The sequence below is a fragment of the Pan paniscus genome, chromosome 5 (assembly GCF_029289425.2).
Source record: "Pan paniscus chromosome 5, NHGRI_mPanPan1-v2.0_pri, whole genome shotgun sequence".
Classification (NCBI taxonomy): Eukaryota; Metazoa; Chordata; class Mammalia; order Primates; family Hominidae; genus Pan; species Pan paniscus.
The window spans coordinates 78,857,147-78,870,988 of NC_073254.2; the positions used below are offsets into that span (position 1 = coordinate 78,857,147).

The 13,842-nt window shown below is 37.7% G+C and overlaps 1 protein-coding gene across 1 annotated transcript in view; it reads right to left on the reverse strand.

Moving 5' to 3' along the window:
* LOC100974207 (eyes shut homolog) overlaps nt 1-13,842 on the reverse strand; it is a 1,877,183-nt gene that overhangs the window by 277,158 nt on the left and 1,586,183 nt on the right. The window lies entirely within an intron of this gene.

Here is a 13,842-nt window from a genome sequence, read left to right on the forward strand (position 1 = left end):
TTCTAGTGTTTTAAAAATACTTTAGAGTTTTTTCAGGCCCTTTCATAAAAATTGTCTTATCTAGAATGATTCCTGTTCCATTGTTGGTTTTCTTGGTTCCTTTTCCAGTATCATTATGGGTTCTGATATTGTACTGTGCAGGCCCATTTTGAATGGGAGGTATGTTTCTTTTTCTCTCTTTTTGTGTACTCCCATTCTTCATGTCCTGTGTTCCTCTGCTGTGCCCAACCCTACCTGCTGAATGAGAAACGTACCTGATCTTTTGACACTGAAACCGGAATCTTCGCTAAAAGGTATTTGGTAGTTCTGTCCTACAATGATACTGGAAATATTCACAGGTCCATTCACAGAGCTGACAGACTGCTTGGCATAATTCAGGTCATGATACTTTGATTGCATTCTGTTCTCTTCCTGGGCTGGCAGCTTGCTAAAAGTCAGAATTCCAGATGGCAGCCTTTCTCTTTTTCTGAGTATATATATATGAATATATTTATATTCCCTTATATATTTTATTTATCTTTATAAACCTATATCTATATCAGATCTTTCGCAAATCTTTTTGAGCAAATAGTTTTAGTTCCTTTTACCTTACAGGAGATAAGCTTTTCCATTTCTAGATTTATATCTTAGCAAGTATGTACTCTTACCTTCTTTGCTGCTTTGCATATTTGTCTATTTCTTGTCTAAAGATATGTTTGTCTTGTTTTTGAACTTGCCTTCATGTTTTCAGTTTTCTTCCTTTATTTTTTCTATCACTGCTAGCACATAAAAGTGTGAAGTTACAGAGTCATCTTGACCTGAAATCCCACATTTTCTTTTTTTATTATGAGAAAACACAAAAATGAAAGATCAAACTAAGTTCTTGCCTTTGAAGGGACATGTACATAGAAAATTGTCTTTAATTTGTGAGAGGTAGGATGAAAAAAAGTTAACCAAGCCATTTGGAAGTGCCTTCATGATTTTGCAGTCTTTAAATTTGGAAGGACTAATTTCTTTGGCTTTTCTATCTCAGGTTTGTTTTGTGCTATAGGCATTTGAATGCATCTGTCTCATATTTTTTTTTCCAGTGGTATATTTCAAAAGCACATAAGTAAAGTAGTTTGTTTTTTTTTTTCCAGAGAGAAATAGAACGTATGGATTTTTTTTTTTCTTTTTAAGGTACCTATGTTTTATTTGTCAAATCTGGTGGTTATATGAGTTACTGGCATCAAACCATAATGAAATTAAATGCTTTAAAGCAGTATCTTATTGCTGGGCTGAAGGTGTGCGAAACCTAGTTCATGTATAATTGCAGCATGAAGCCATCATGTAACAGTAACAAAACTGAACAACACCAACTGCTTCTAGGGAATATTGCAAAATTGATGATGATACTGAATGCTTTCACAGGTGCAAAACATAAATGTTCTTTTCTCTTGTCTTTAGGCTTGGCAATTACCCAACAATAACACTGGCTTGTTTATTTTAGATTTTGGGCATGCATTAACATTGCTAATAAATTTTTCCTCTCCTCTCCTCTTGTCCCCTCACCCCCTCCCCTCCTTTCCTTTCTTTCCTTTCATTTTCTCAGTTAAATGTTAAAAATGAATGCAAAAATGTCTATCTTCCAGATTTTAATTATTTCCAGATTAATAACTTGAATTTCTGACCAATAAGAGTTTGCCTTAATGTATACTGAATAAATGTAAGTCTATTGCTCTGAAGTGAATAGTAGCATAGGAATTAAGCATTAACTCAGAACTTTTATTTAAAAGAATCTTCTTAGGCTACATTTAAGATAGAAAGAGGGTAAGTTCAGTTGTTAGCAAGTATGATCTCCATGCTCAGCCAGAAGTTTTAGCTGACTAGTGACAGCTCTACATGAGAATAGCTGGGATGGGAGACTCGGAGCCCAGAGACTCAGTATCAGCAGATGGCAGTAAAGGTACATGGCAGAGATGGAGGCACTGAAAGGAATCCGATCCCTACAAAGACTAACAAGATCTAATTGATAGCATTATTGTTTTAGCTCCCTGTTTGTAACAGGGAAACATGGAAAATATATTTCAAAAATTAGACATTAGGCAGTATGGGTGAAACTGTCCAGAGACATACAGCTTTCCTTACCACTTCACTTATCCAGTGTGATTGTCATGGCTGGGTAAGCAAATTTAAGGAAATGCTGTTTCCTAAAAGTGGGATGGTTTTCATATAGCCCTATCAACACAGCCATATTTCTTGACATTGTCTGTGCAACTCAGCACAAAATAAATGTTAAACAGTATAAAAAAGGATCACGCATAAAAGCCACAGTGTCAGGACTTTTGTCTAGCAAAAGCAATATAAACACACTGTTTTTAAAAAGCATCCTGTTTTTGCTTAGATCATCACAGAGTTGGCCAGCCTGACCATACAAACAGCTTTGTATAAAAAGCACTCCATGACTTCTAATAAGTGATTGTTCTGAGCACTTCCTGCCTCTGGATGATAGTCATGTGGCGGTCACTAGTTTTAGATTATATTAGTTAGACTTCTCTCTGACAAAACAGCCCAAATACACTTTATAATAAATTACAGAGAAAACCAAGCCATTTTCCTGTGATGTACTGATATTAAAAAAGGATCTGTGATGATTCCTGAGGACCACTGAAGCAGAAGCTTCACTTACTCCCTTGATTAAACAGAGCAGTCGTCAAGGGAACATACAACCAGCCATCACGAGATACTGGAGATTTTCCAAGAACTGTGATTTTCTTTCCGACTACGCTATCCAATTCACGTGCAATGGGACTCGCAGCATATTCTCTAGATTTCATGGTCTCCTGGTAGCGCCTCTAAATGTGTAAATGCCCAGAATTCTCTTGTTTTCTTTACCCGGTAAAAGCATTCATATAATGACAATTACAATTACACAAATATAAATTTGCATCCAGAAAGCTTCCTGTTTTTTTGACCTGACATTCATTTCTAACCTCTCTGAACATGATGATGATGAGTGTCAATGGGATGCTGGAGGAGCCTGGCACTAGCTCGTGAGAGCTAATTTTGCATATCTTTCCCAAACGCCACATTCAGTGAATTCATATTGTTAGCTTGAAATATAGGCCATGGTAAAAGTATTTATTCCAGGGAAAGTGGCAAATGCTACAAATCACCACCCCACCCTTTTTTTTTCCCCTGAGAGATGATTCTTAAAAACCAGCATGCCACTGAGATTCTTGAACATTTCTTAGCAGCATTTAGGTATTCACTTAGAACAAGGGCATTAGGAAAGCTGAAAAGCTCAACTTCACTGTTGCCATTTCGTTTGAGATTTCAGTAAAAAAATTCTTTTTCTTTTTGGAATCTATTATTTCACAGTTCTAGATTGGGCTAATTCACTCTGATGGTGAATGTAAGTTCTAAGAATATTACCCTAAAACCTACACATGTTCAGTTTACAAATACGAGAGTATTTAATTTTATTCTCCACTTCCAGTACTTATTATGTACTCAATTTATTTGGTTTTTAGTAGTTTTAGGGGTGTTCACTCCTCTGAGTAATCAATCAAAACTCAGGACTTAAAACATTGATTTCTGATCCTTTCATCTCAAACATTTGAACTCACACACACACATATTTTGAAAGAATGAAGGTTTTTTTTCAAGTTAAAAGACCATATGGAAAACCTCAATTAGGTAACAAGCAGATCACTTTACCAAAATTTAAACAAAAAGTAATTCAGATGATATTGGTAGGTGGAGATTCACTCACATTAGGTGGTAAATGAAAAGGCCATGTGTGTCCCTGCCAGTTTTTTTTTTACAAAGATATGTTACAGTGAGGGATTCTTTTTATAAAATTGCCTTAACATTAAGTATGTAGTTTTTTTGTTTTCTAATAATACTTCAGTTTCCGAATGGTTGGTACTATTTGCAGTACATAATTTTCCTGACAATGCATTTTACTGAGATTTATGAAGAAACAGAAAATATTTTAATGTTAAGATATTTATACTGTATTATGTTTAATCCAGTGAAGTCAGTAATAATCCTAGTTTCACATTTTTATTAAAAATATGAAGAGAGAGTAGATGACTAGAGATGTAAAACATTTAAATTTCTGAAGCACTCTCTGAGCCAAAGTTGTAAATATACTTATCACTCTAAGTGTAAAAAGGCTATAGTGTGATCCATTGGGTGAGTCTTGGATCAATACCTCTTTGGTTTGTTGTTTCTCTACCAGCTAGCACACAGTCTAAATATACTTTGGCTTGGCTTATTTAGTCTTTTTTTTTTTTTTTTTTTTGGTTTCTGAGGTTTCATGTACAACACTTCCCCTTCTATCTGTCCTTTCTATACCCTTTGTCAAACATGACTCCCCCATCTTTAAAATTTCCTATAGGGAGAGAAGAACAGTTAAAACCTTACCCTAAGCAAACTTTCAATTTGGAGATAACCCAGACATGTAAACTTTTAGAAATTCAACCAATATAAAAATAGGTAGAAATGATGAATATCTGTAATCTAGGCTTAATGATTGAAAGAAGAGTTACTAGCCCTTCTTTAAGTCAATTTCTTATAAATAGCTTCCACAACAGCACTTTCAATTTAAAGATTGAGAAAAATTTAATTGAATAAGTAACCATGATGATGAAAAAAATTGCTTTGTTTTGCACTCTTACAATAGAGATAATAATTCCTGGAGTTGTTTCTGATAAAAAACAATTACACTAAACATTTTGGAATTTTTCCAGAAGATGATACATAAAATTTGAGTGGAACCAAAATCCACATCTCATATAAAGAGAAAAATCACTGATGGTTAGAGACAATGGTTTGAATGTTTTGTAGTGCTTTATACAAATAGCAAACTAAATATTGCAAGGCTCATAGGCTCAAGACCACAGGCAAATTTAATAAACTCTAAAATCTATAATCTGTGTTAATTTTATTTATAAAGTCTCAATCCAATAATGATTTAAGGTAGCTTTAAATATAATGTAAAATAGCAAAAAATAGAAGAAAAAAAGAAAAAATTGATAACACAATAAAGGATAAAAGAAATTAGTTTTCAGGGAAATAATTTAAAATACAAATGAAAAGAGATCTATTGATTCAACAGACAAATGATTGAATGCCTATTATATAAGAAATGTAGGTGATAGGTGATGGTGAGGTGAAGGTGAATAAAATTGTTGTAATCTGAAGGTCCTCACAGAGGGTAAGAAGGAAAGACACTGTCATTCTCTGAGAGGTCAGTTTTCACTGGAACCAGAGGAAGCATAGCCAGGGCACCCGCATCAGCAGCATAGGTTAGTGTTAATGAGAGCTGACAGGTTTGTGCACCAGCTTCAAGGCTGCATTCAAATAGAGACAGCAAGTAATGCCAGGATGAGTTTACACATAGAACACAAGCTGGGACTTCTTGGTTTCCAGGCTTATGAGGCAAAAAGGAAAGTAAGGAATTCTGAGTGCTGAGCTTTGTTGCTTCTAGGAAACAAAGAAACAAACTAAGGAACTATGTTTTCTCCCATTTTTGGCTTTTTTGCTCCTCTTCTTTAGCAAATTCCATTTCACCACCTGGTACCTTTGGGCTGCTCTGTCCTGCCTCCTATTAAAAGCAACGCAACCAATCAGGACAGACTGGAATAACATGTTTCAAAGTGACAGAGACCTTCACAGGGGTATGTTTTTATTATTAGCAATAGCTTCTTATAATCAAATACTGTATAATGGAATTATTTACTTTATTTAATAAACATTTATATAGCATTTATTATGGACCAGGCATTATCTCAAGTACTTTAAAATATTACACAGCAGCCACCCTCTGAGGTAAATGGAAACATTTTTCCCATTTATAGGTGAGGAAATTGAGGCACCTAGGGGTTAAGTAATTTGCTCAAGGTCACAAAGTTCATAAATCACAGTGCTGGGTTATAAACCTGTACGTTGTAGCTCCAGAATCTATGCTATTGGCTGCTGTGTCATACCTTTTTGATTTTTTTTTTTTTTTTTTTTTGAGACAGGGTCTTGCTCCTTCACCCAGGCTGGAGTGCAGCTCACTGTAGTCTCAATCTCCTGATCACATGCAATCCTCCTGCCTCAGACTCCCAAGTAGCTGGGACTACAGGCATACATCACTATGCCTGGCTAATTTTTGTATTTTCTGTAGGGACAGGGTCTCATTATGCTGCCCAGGCTGGCCTGAAACTACTGTGCTCAAGCTATCTGCCTATGTTGGCCTCCCACAGTGCTGGGATTACAGGTGTGAGCCACCACGCTTGGCCTCTTTTTGATTTCTAATGAGGGTATTGTACATTTCTTATTCGTCTCTTGTTAGCTAATCTATCTCTGACTAGCAGCAAATGACTAATTATTTAGCTAACTGAGACAGGAAAGCTTTTCAATTCCTTTACTTCTGAAGGTATCCGTGTCTCCACCACTCACTCTGTTCTCTTAAGATGGAGGACTCCCTTCTTCCTGTCTCCTTTAATCATAATCTTTCCATCAATTGCACTCCGCATGTCCTTGGTCTTTTTTCCTCTAATTCCTGTCCTCTGCCTGAACCTTCCTAGGCTGCTGTCATATCCATCACTAGGACTGAACTCTTATATGAGTGCAAAGGCAAGGAGGGAAAGCTGAAAGCAAAATCTGTTGAGATCCCACAAACACTCCTTTCTGGACCTTGTTAATAGCAAGTAACAGGAAGGAGAGGGAGGCATACTACCACACCCTGTAGTGTTGGTGGCAGGTTCCTGGCAGGGTACCTGGAAGAGAATTACAGTGCCTGACAGGGCTGTGGGAGTGGATTTATTTGGGAACATCTGTGATCTACAATTGTGGGACTCTCTGCAGGCTGGGGGGTGGGAGATCTGTGGGTACTGAAGATGTTCAAGAAGCTGCATTACTACAATACGAGATTTCATTTGTTTCCATGGTCTGGTGAGGTCTCATAAAAATCAGGTAATGTTATATTATTCCACAGTTGTTGGTTTTGTGTCTGTTTTTCTCTCTGGCCTTCTGTTCCTCAGGTTCCTCCCTGGTAGCCTCAGCTGTAAGTACAGTAGTGATGCATAATGCACACAATGCACATATGCTGATCTGAAGCCAGTGTACTTGGGTGATGTGGGACCAAACAGGCCAGTGGAACTGTTTCTTAGACAAACCATTTTTCTTTACCTGCTGTCTGCTCTACCCACAGCCCAGTGACAATTCTATCTGCTCTCCCTGTGTGAAAGGTTCATCCTTTAGCACATCTGCTCATTAATATGAAGTGGCGAGAACAGTCAATATGCTCGTAATGATAGACCCAACTCTCAACCTAACTAGCTGTCTATGTTCGGGCAATTTACTTAAACCTCTGGGCAATTTACTTAAACCTCTCTGAGTTTCCTGATACATAAAGGAACTTATACATTTTCATTGACATTTGAAACCCTTATATTCTCTCATATTGCCCAATGTTCAATTATTTTGTATAAGAAATAATATGTTGGGAAATCAGAGATCCATGCAGTAGCATCTCTACCTCCATTTTATTTATAACCATGTCTTATGTGTAAACCTTGGTGCCAAGTTTATTCCTACTTAGTCCTGAGAAAAGACATGGAATACTCACTTACACACACACACAAATACACATATATATACGTATATGTATATATAAATATGTAAATTAAAGCTGAATTCAGGAGTCAAGATATATTTGAAAAATATGCTACCATGGGATATTTCATTTGAAAACGTAAATTAACACAGTTTCCTTTGGAAAGTAGATAAAGAAATAGTTGTGACCTAGATATAGTATAAACCTCAGATTGGATTCATAATAGCATACCTCAGGAAAGTGATCTCTTTTATATATTCAGGGGTTTTTTGTTGTTGTTTGGATGTTTCTTCTTGCTTTCTCATCAAATCTAAACTCTTTAAATATCTGCATTAAGAATATGTTTTGACTTGCACATTAAGAATAAACTAATACTCATAGGTTTTGCAATTATACAGCTGAATAGCAAAAATTTTTTGTGGTGTCTCAATTGAAATTTGATTTTGGTAACATTTTGGTTTTCATATGCTGATGTCTAGCATATGGTAGAAAAATGGCCCCCTCAAAGGTATTTCTATATCCTAATTCTTAGAATCTGTAAATGTTACTTTATTTGGAAAAGGGTCTTTGCAAATGCGATTAAGTTAAAGTTTTTTGAGATGAAGAGATCATCCTGGGTTATTTGGGAGTGTCCTGAATGTCATCACAAGTGTTTTTTTTGTTTTTTTTGTTTTTTGTCGAGACAGAGTCTCACTCTGTTGCCCAGGCTGGAGTGCAATGGCACAGTCTCAGCTCACTGCAACCTCTGCTTCCTGGGTTCAAGCAAGTCTCCTGCCTCAGCCTCCTGAGTAGCTGGGACTACAGGCGCATGCCATCATGCCTGGTTAATTTTTATATTTTTAGTAGAGACGGGGTTTTGCCATGTTGGCCAGACTGGTCTTGAACTCCTGACCTCAAGTGATCCACCCACCTTGGCCTCCCAAAGTGCTGGGATTACAGGTGTGAGCCACCATGCCTGGCTCACAAATGTTCTTATAAGAGAGAATCAGAGAGAGTGAATGATTGGAGACTCAGGGGAAACGGTAATGTGAAGATAGCAACAAAACCTGGAATGATGCAACCACAAGCCAAGGAACAGCAAGGAATGCCCTCAGTTGGCAGACGCTGGAAGAGGCAGTAATGGATTTTTCCTCAGGACTTCTGGAGAGAGTGCAGCCTGCCTACATAACATCTTGATTTCAGACTTCTGGTTTCCAGAGCTGTGAGATAATAAATTTCTGTTGTTTAAGGCCACATAGTTTGTGTCCGTTTCTTATAGTAGCTACAAGAAACAAATAAAGGGCAAGATATTTTCTTTCTTTCCTTTTTTTTTTTAAACGGAGTCTCGCTCTGTCTCCCAGGCTGGAGTTGAGTGGCGTGATCTCAGCTTGCTACAACCCCTGCCTCCTGGGTTCAAGTGATTCTCCTGCCTTAGCCTCTCGAGTAGCTGGGACTACAGGCACAGGCCACCACGCCCAGCTAATTTTTGCATTTTTAGTGGAGACGGGGTTTCACCATATTGGCCAGGCTGGTCTCGAACTCCTGACCTTGTGATCTGCCCGCCTCGGCCTCTCAAAGTGCTGGGATTACAGGCATGAGCCACCAGGCTCAGCCTCTTTCTTTCTTTTTTAAATGAAGTAATGTTAAAAATAAGAAGCAAAGGTTTGAATACTAACAGTGTTCAATAGTTGAATTTGGAGATGAATGAGATTAGAATGTGTATATATTGAATTGTAAGTGGACACTCTATTAAGATATACAGATAATCTGAATACTTTGGGTTTAACAAATACCTCAGCTGTGCAGAGGCTATGAAATAGATCAGAAAGCAATAGTGTATCTCCTCTTAACATTTTCGCAGAGTAATCAGTGACAAGAAACACTGATAAAATCAACATAACTCTATTACAAACATCTAAACTCTAGTATCTACATTTATTGCTATTCAAATAGAGTAATAACAGTTAGGTAGAAGGAATGAATTCTTGTTTGATAGCAGAGTAGGGTGACTATAGTTAACAACAATGAATTGCATTTTTCAAAATAGCTAGACGAGAGGAACTGAAATGCAGCCAACACACAGAGATGAAAAATACTATGGTGGTGAATACCCTAAGTATCCTGACTTGATTATTACACATACAATGCATGTACAAAATTTTACATGTACCTATAAATATGTATAAATGTAATATATCATAAAACCTTTTCCTTTAAAAATGTTGATGAAATGTTTTCATCCAAATTACATAAACATACACATTTGTTTACTTAACTAAAAAAACACCAAACCAAGTCACGAAAACATTGTAACAGACTTCTATAAAGTATAAGGTAGATTATGTTCACTATTATTCCTGATACCAAGGGCTTCATGGGGTGCAAATAGATGTGGTAGTAACAGGAAAAGAAATGGTAAAAATTATCCAACAACTTCCATTCCTTTCACATGTGATATTTTAGACTCTAAAACATCCCCACTTGATTATTTTGGGTGATTTTTGGGGATGGATTATATTTACTACTTATGATAAAAAGAAATATTGATATTCCAGAGTTTTACCAACTGTATTTTATTGATAGACAGTCAATGTAGCAAACTTTTCCATGGTGGGTCATGTTAACTTTGAATCATCTGATATGCTAATCTTGGGGAGAATATTATAAATGTTAAAATAATGTATTATTAATACCAAAGAAAGATCTCAATGGTGGTGCTATAGACAGATGGAGAAACCCTATTTTTATATTAAAAGATTTCCTGGGAATCCAAGAATTATGATGACTACAGAAGATCCTCTACATTATATTGTGAAAATGTTAGGGGAAGAACCAAGAAATGTCCACAAATGAGGAAACCTTATCATTATTACTATAGTCTTCCTAAAAATCTTTTCTACCCAAAAGCATTTTCTTAATTGAGAAATGGTTCTCACTTTGTCTATTTCTCATCCAGAGACTAAAATTCCTTGCAGTGATAGTTTTCAAAGGAAAAAAAAAAAAAGCCTTTTCTTTATTGCTTAGTAGCTTTGCTGCTGTTTTTGCAAAAGCCATTCTTTTTCTTTCCATCACAATTACCCTTTATTGAGCATTTTCTTAAGCCAGGTACTGGATTCAACGCCACACATGATCTATCTCAAGGCAGTAGTGCTAGACTGGGGGGAGTTTGCTTCCTGGGGTACATTTGACAATGCCTAGAGACATGTTTCTTTATCAAAACAGGGAATGAGGATGCTACTGACATCTAGTAGGTAGAGGTCAGGGATGCTGGCAAACTTCCTACAATGCACAGGACTGCCTGGAATAATAAAGAAGGATACAGCCCTAAATTGTCAACGATGCACATCTTGAGAAAAATGTTCCAAAGTAAAAGCTGAGTGATTGTTCATCAGCTAAATAAATGGTAAGTCTCGTTATAAGTAGGAGGAACAATGGGACATGGTTTTTCTACAATGGATGAATTGAAAAGATTATTATATGTTGTAACATTTTTCTATTTATAGGGAATACATTCACTACATTCACATGGTCCAAGATTCAAAAGATACTCAAGAAGTTGTAGTCCAAGTCTCCCTCCCACCCCATCCCTGTTTCACCCAAGTTCCCTCCCTGGAGGAAACTGTTAGTAATCTCTTATTTAGTTACCTAAAAGTTCTCTAGGCCTCTGTAAGAAATTATATACATGCACAGAAACATACTATACATATTCTTTGCATTGTGCTTTTGTTACAATTCATTTTGGAGATTGTTTTCTATCATGATACAAAGTGTTTCCCCATTATTTCTTTTTAAGATAGCAGAGTATTTCATTGTAGGTTGTATGCAAGTTTTCTATTTTATGTAACCATTCCCCTCTCTATGGATATTTAGATTATTTCCTTTTTTTCTGTTACAGACACTGATCAATGAATATCTTTATTTGTGAGTTTAAGTCCTACAAACAGAATTGCCAAATAAGCACATTTGTGCTTGTAATTTTTATCAGATGTTGTCCAAATTACCCTCCATTCTCCATTAAATTGAATATGTTTCCATTCACACTGGCAATACATATATAAAGGAGTTTGGATAACTTTATAATTTTAAAAGTTTTTCTCATTCTTTTCATCAAAACCTGAGAATAAATAAGAGGTGGACACACAACATAATATTTTCTGTCTAAAATGTTCTCAGCACTCAGGTATCCAGAATCTATTCGTGGGAGATATTTTTTTTCTAACCTGTTTTTAGTGCGCTAAAATATATAACATAAACTTTACCATTTTCACAATTATTGTGTACAATTCATTGGCATTAAGTACTTTTATAATGTTATGCAAATATCATTATTGGCTATTTCTAAATTATTTCATCACAACAAAAAGAAACTAATCTGTGAAAGCTGAAAGAATTTGGTCATTCTTGTCATACCCAGCTAAAACAGAGTTCAGAAGCCAGAAAGAAAAAAGCACCCAGGGCACATAACATTTCTTCAAGAATGTTATTCTCTGCAAGCGTGGCTGCTGAAACTGCCTGCTCCAACCTGAAGCCAGTTTTATTCAATATCTACTGAAACAGGCTGCTGTGACTCTAAGAATAGTTTTACCCACACCCATCACTTATTCAGAGCTTACCAGCTCCCCAAAACTAGGTGCCAATGAATTTTCCTGAAGAACAATACATAACATTTCTTCTTTTTATAAAACCGCCAACCTTCTCTTTGTTCTTTAGACATAGCAAAGACCACCCTGTCTGTGTGTATGCCCTGAAATGAAATTCTTGCTTCCCAAATAAAACGTTTTATATTTAGAGATTTGTCTTTAATTTTTTACTCGACTTCAACAAACCATTAAGCAATAATTCCCCATTCTGCCCTTCTCTAGCCACTGGTAACCTTTGATTAATTTCTGTCTCTATGAATTTGCCCATTCTATATAGTATATTTCACATAAGTGGAATCACATAATACTTGTCTTTTTGTGTCTGGATTATTGCACTTAGCATAAAGTTTTCAAGATTAATTCATGCTGTAGCAAGTATCAGAACTTCATTTCTTCTTAGGTCTGAATAGCATTTCATTGTATGCATATAGCTTATTTTAAAATCTATTTCTCTGTTGATCGATACTTCTCCATTTGGGTTGTGAACAATTCTGCTATGAACATTGACATATAAGTATCTGTTTGAATCCCTGTTTTCAATTCTTTTGCATATGCATCTGGGGTGGAATTGTGGGGGTCATATAGTAAATACGTGTTTAACTTTTAGAGCAACCACTAAACTGTTTCTACCATTTGTAGTGTACCGTTTTACACTGTACATGGTAAAATGTACACTTACATTTTACACTTTACATTGTACGGTGTAAAATGGCATGGTCTCGATTTTTCCACAGCTTCACCAACACTTGTTATTTTTCTTTTTTTAAATAAAAATTATGGTCATTGTAGTAGATGTGAAGTGGTATTGAGAGGCAACAGTGTGCGCCCTCACTCACTCTCGGTGCCTCCTTTGCCTGGGCTCCCACTTTGGCGGCACTTGGGGAGCCCTTCAGCCTGCCGCTGCACTGTGGGAGCCCCTTTCTGGGCAGGCCAAGGCCAGAGCCGGCTCCCTCAGCTTGTGGGGAGGTGTGGAGGGACAGGCGCGGGTGGGAACTGGGGCTGTGCCACGGTGTTTGCGGGCCAGCGTGAGTTCCAGGTGGGCGTGGGCTCGGTGGGCCCCGCACTCGTAGTGGCCAGCCGGCCCTGCCAGCCCCGGGCACCGAGGGGCTTAGCACCTGGGCCAGCAGCTGCTGTGCTCAATTTCTCACCGGGCCTTGGCTGCCTTCCCACGGGGCAGGGCTCAGGACATGCAGCCCGCCATGCCTGAGCCTCCCCCTCTCTCCGTGGGCTCCTGTGCTGCCCGAGCCTCCCTGATGAGTGCCACCCCCTGCTCCACAGCACCCAGTCCCATCGACCACCCAAGGGCTGAGGAGTGCAGGCACAGGGAGCAGGACTGGCAGGCAGCTCCACCTGCAGCCCTGGTGCGGGATCCACTGGGTGAAGCCAGCGGGGCTCCTGAGTCTGGTGGGGACTTGCAGAACCTTTATGTCTAGCTAAGGGATTGTAAATCCACCAATCAGCACCCTGTGTCTAGCTCAGGGTTTGTGAATGCACCAATTGACACTCTGTATCTAGCTACTCTGGTGGGGACTTGGAGAACATTTGTGTGGTGACACTCTGTATCTAGCTAATCTGGTGGGGACTTGGAGAACATCTGTGTCTAGCTCAGGGATTGTAAATGCACCAATCAGCACCCTGTCAAAACAGACCACT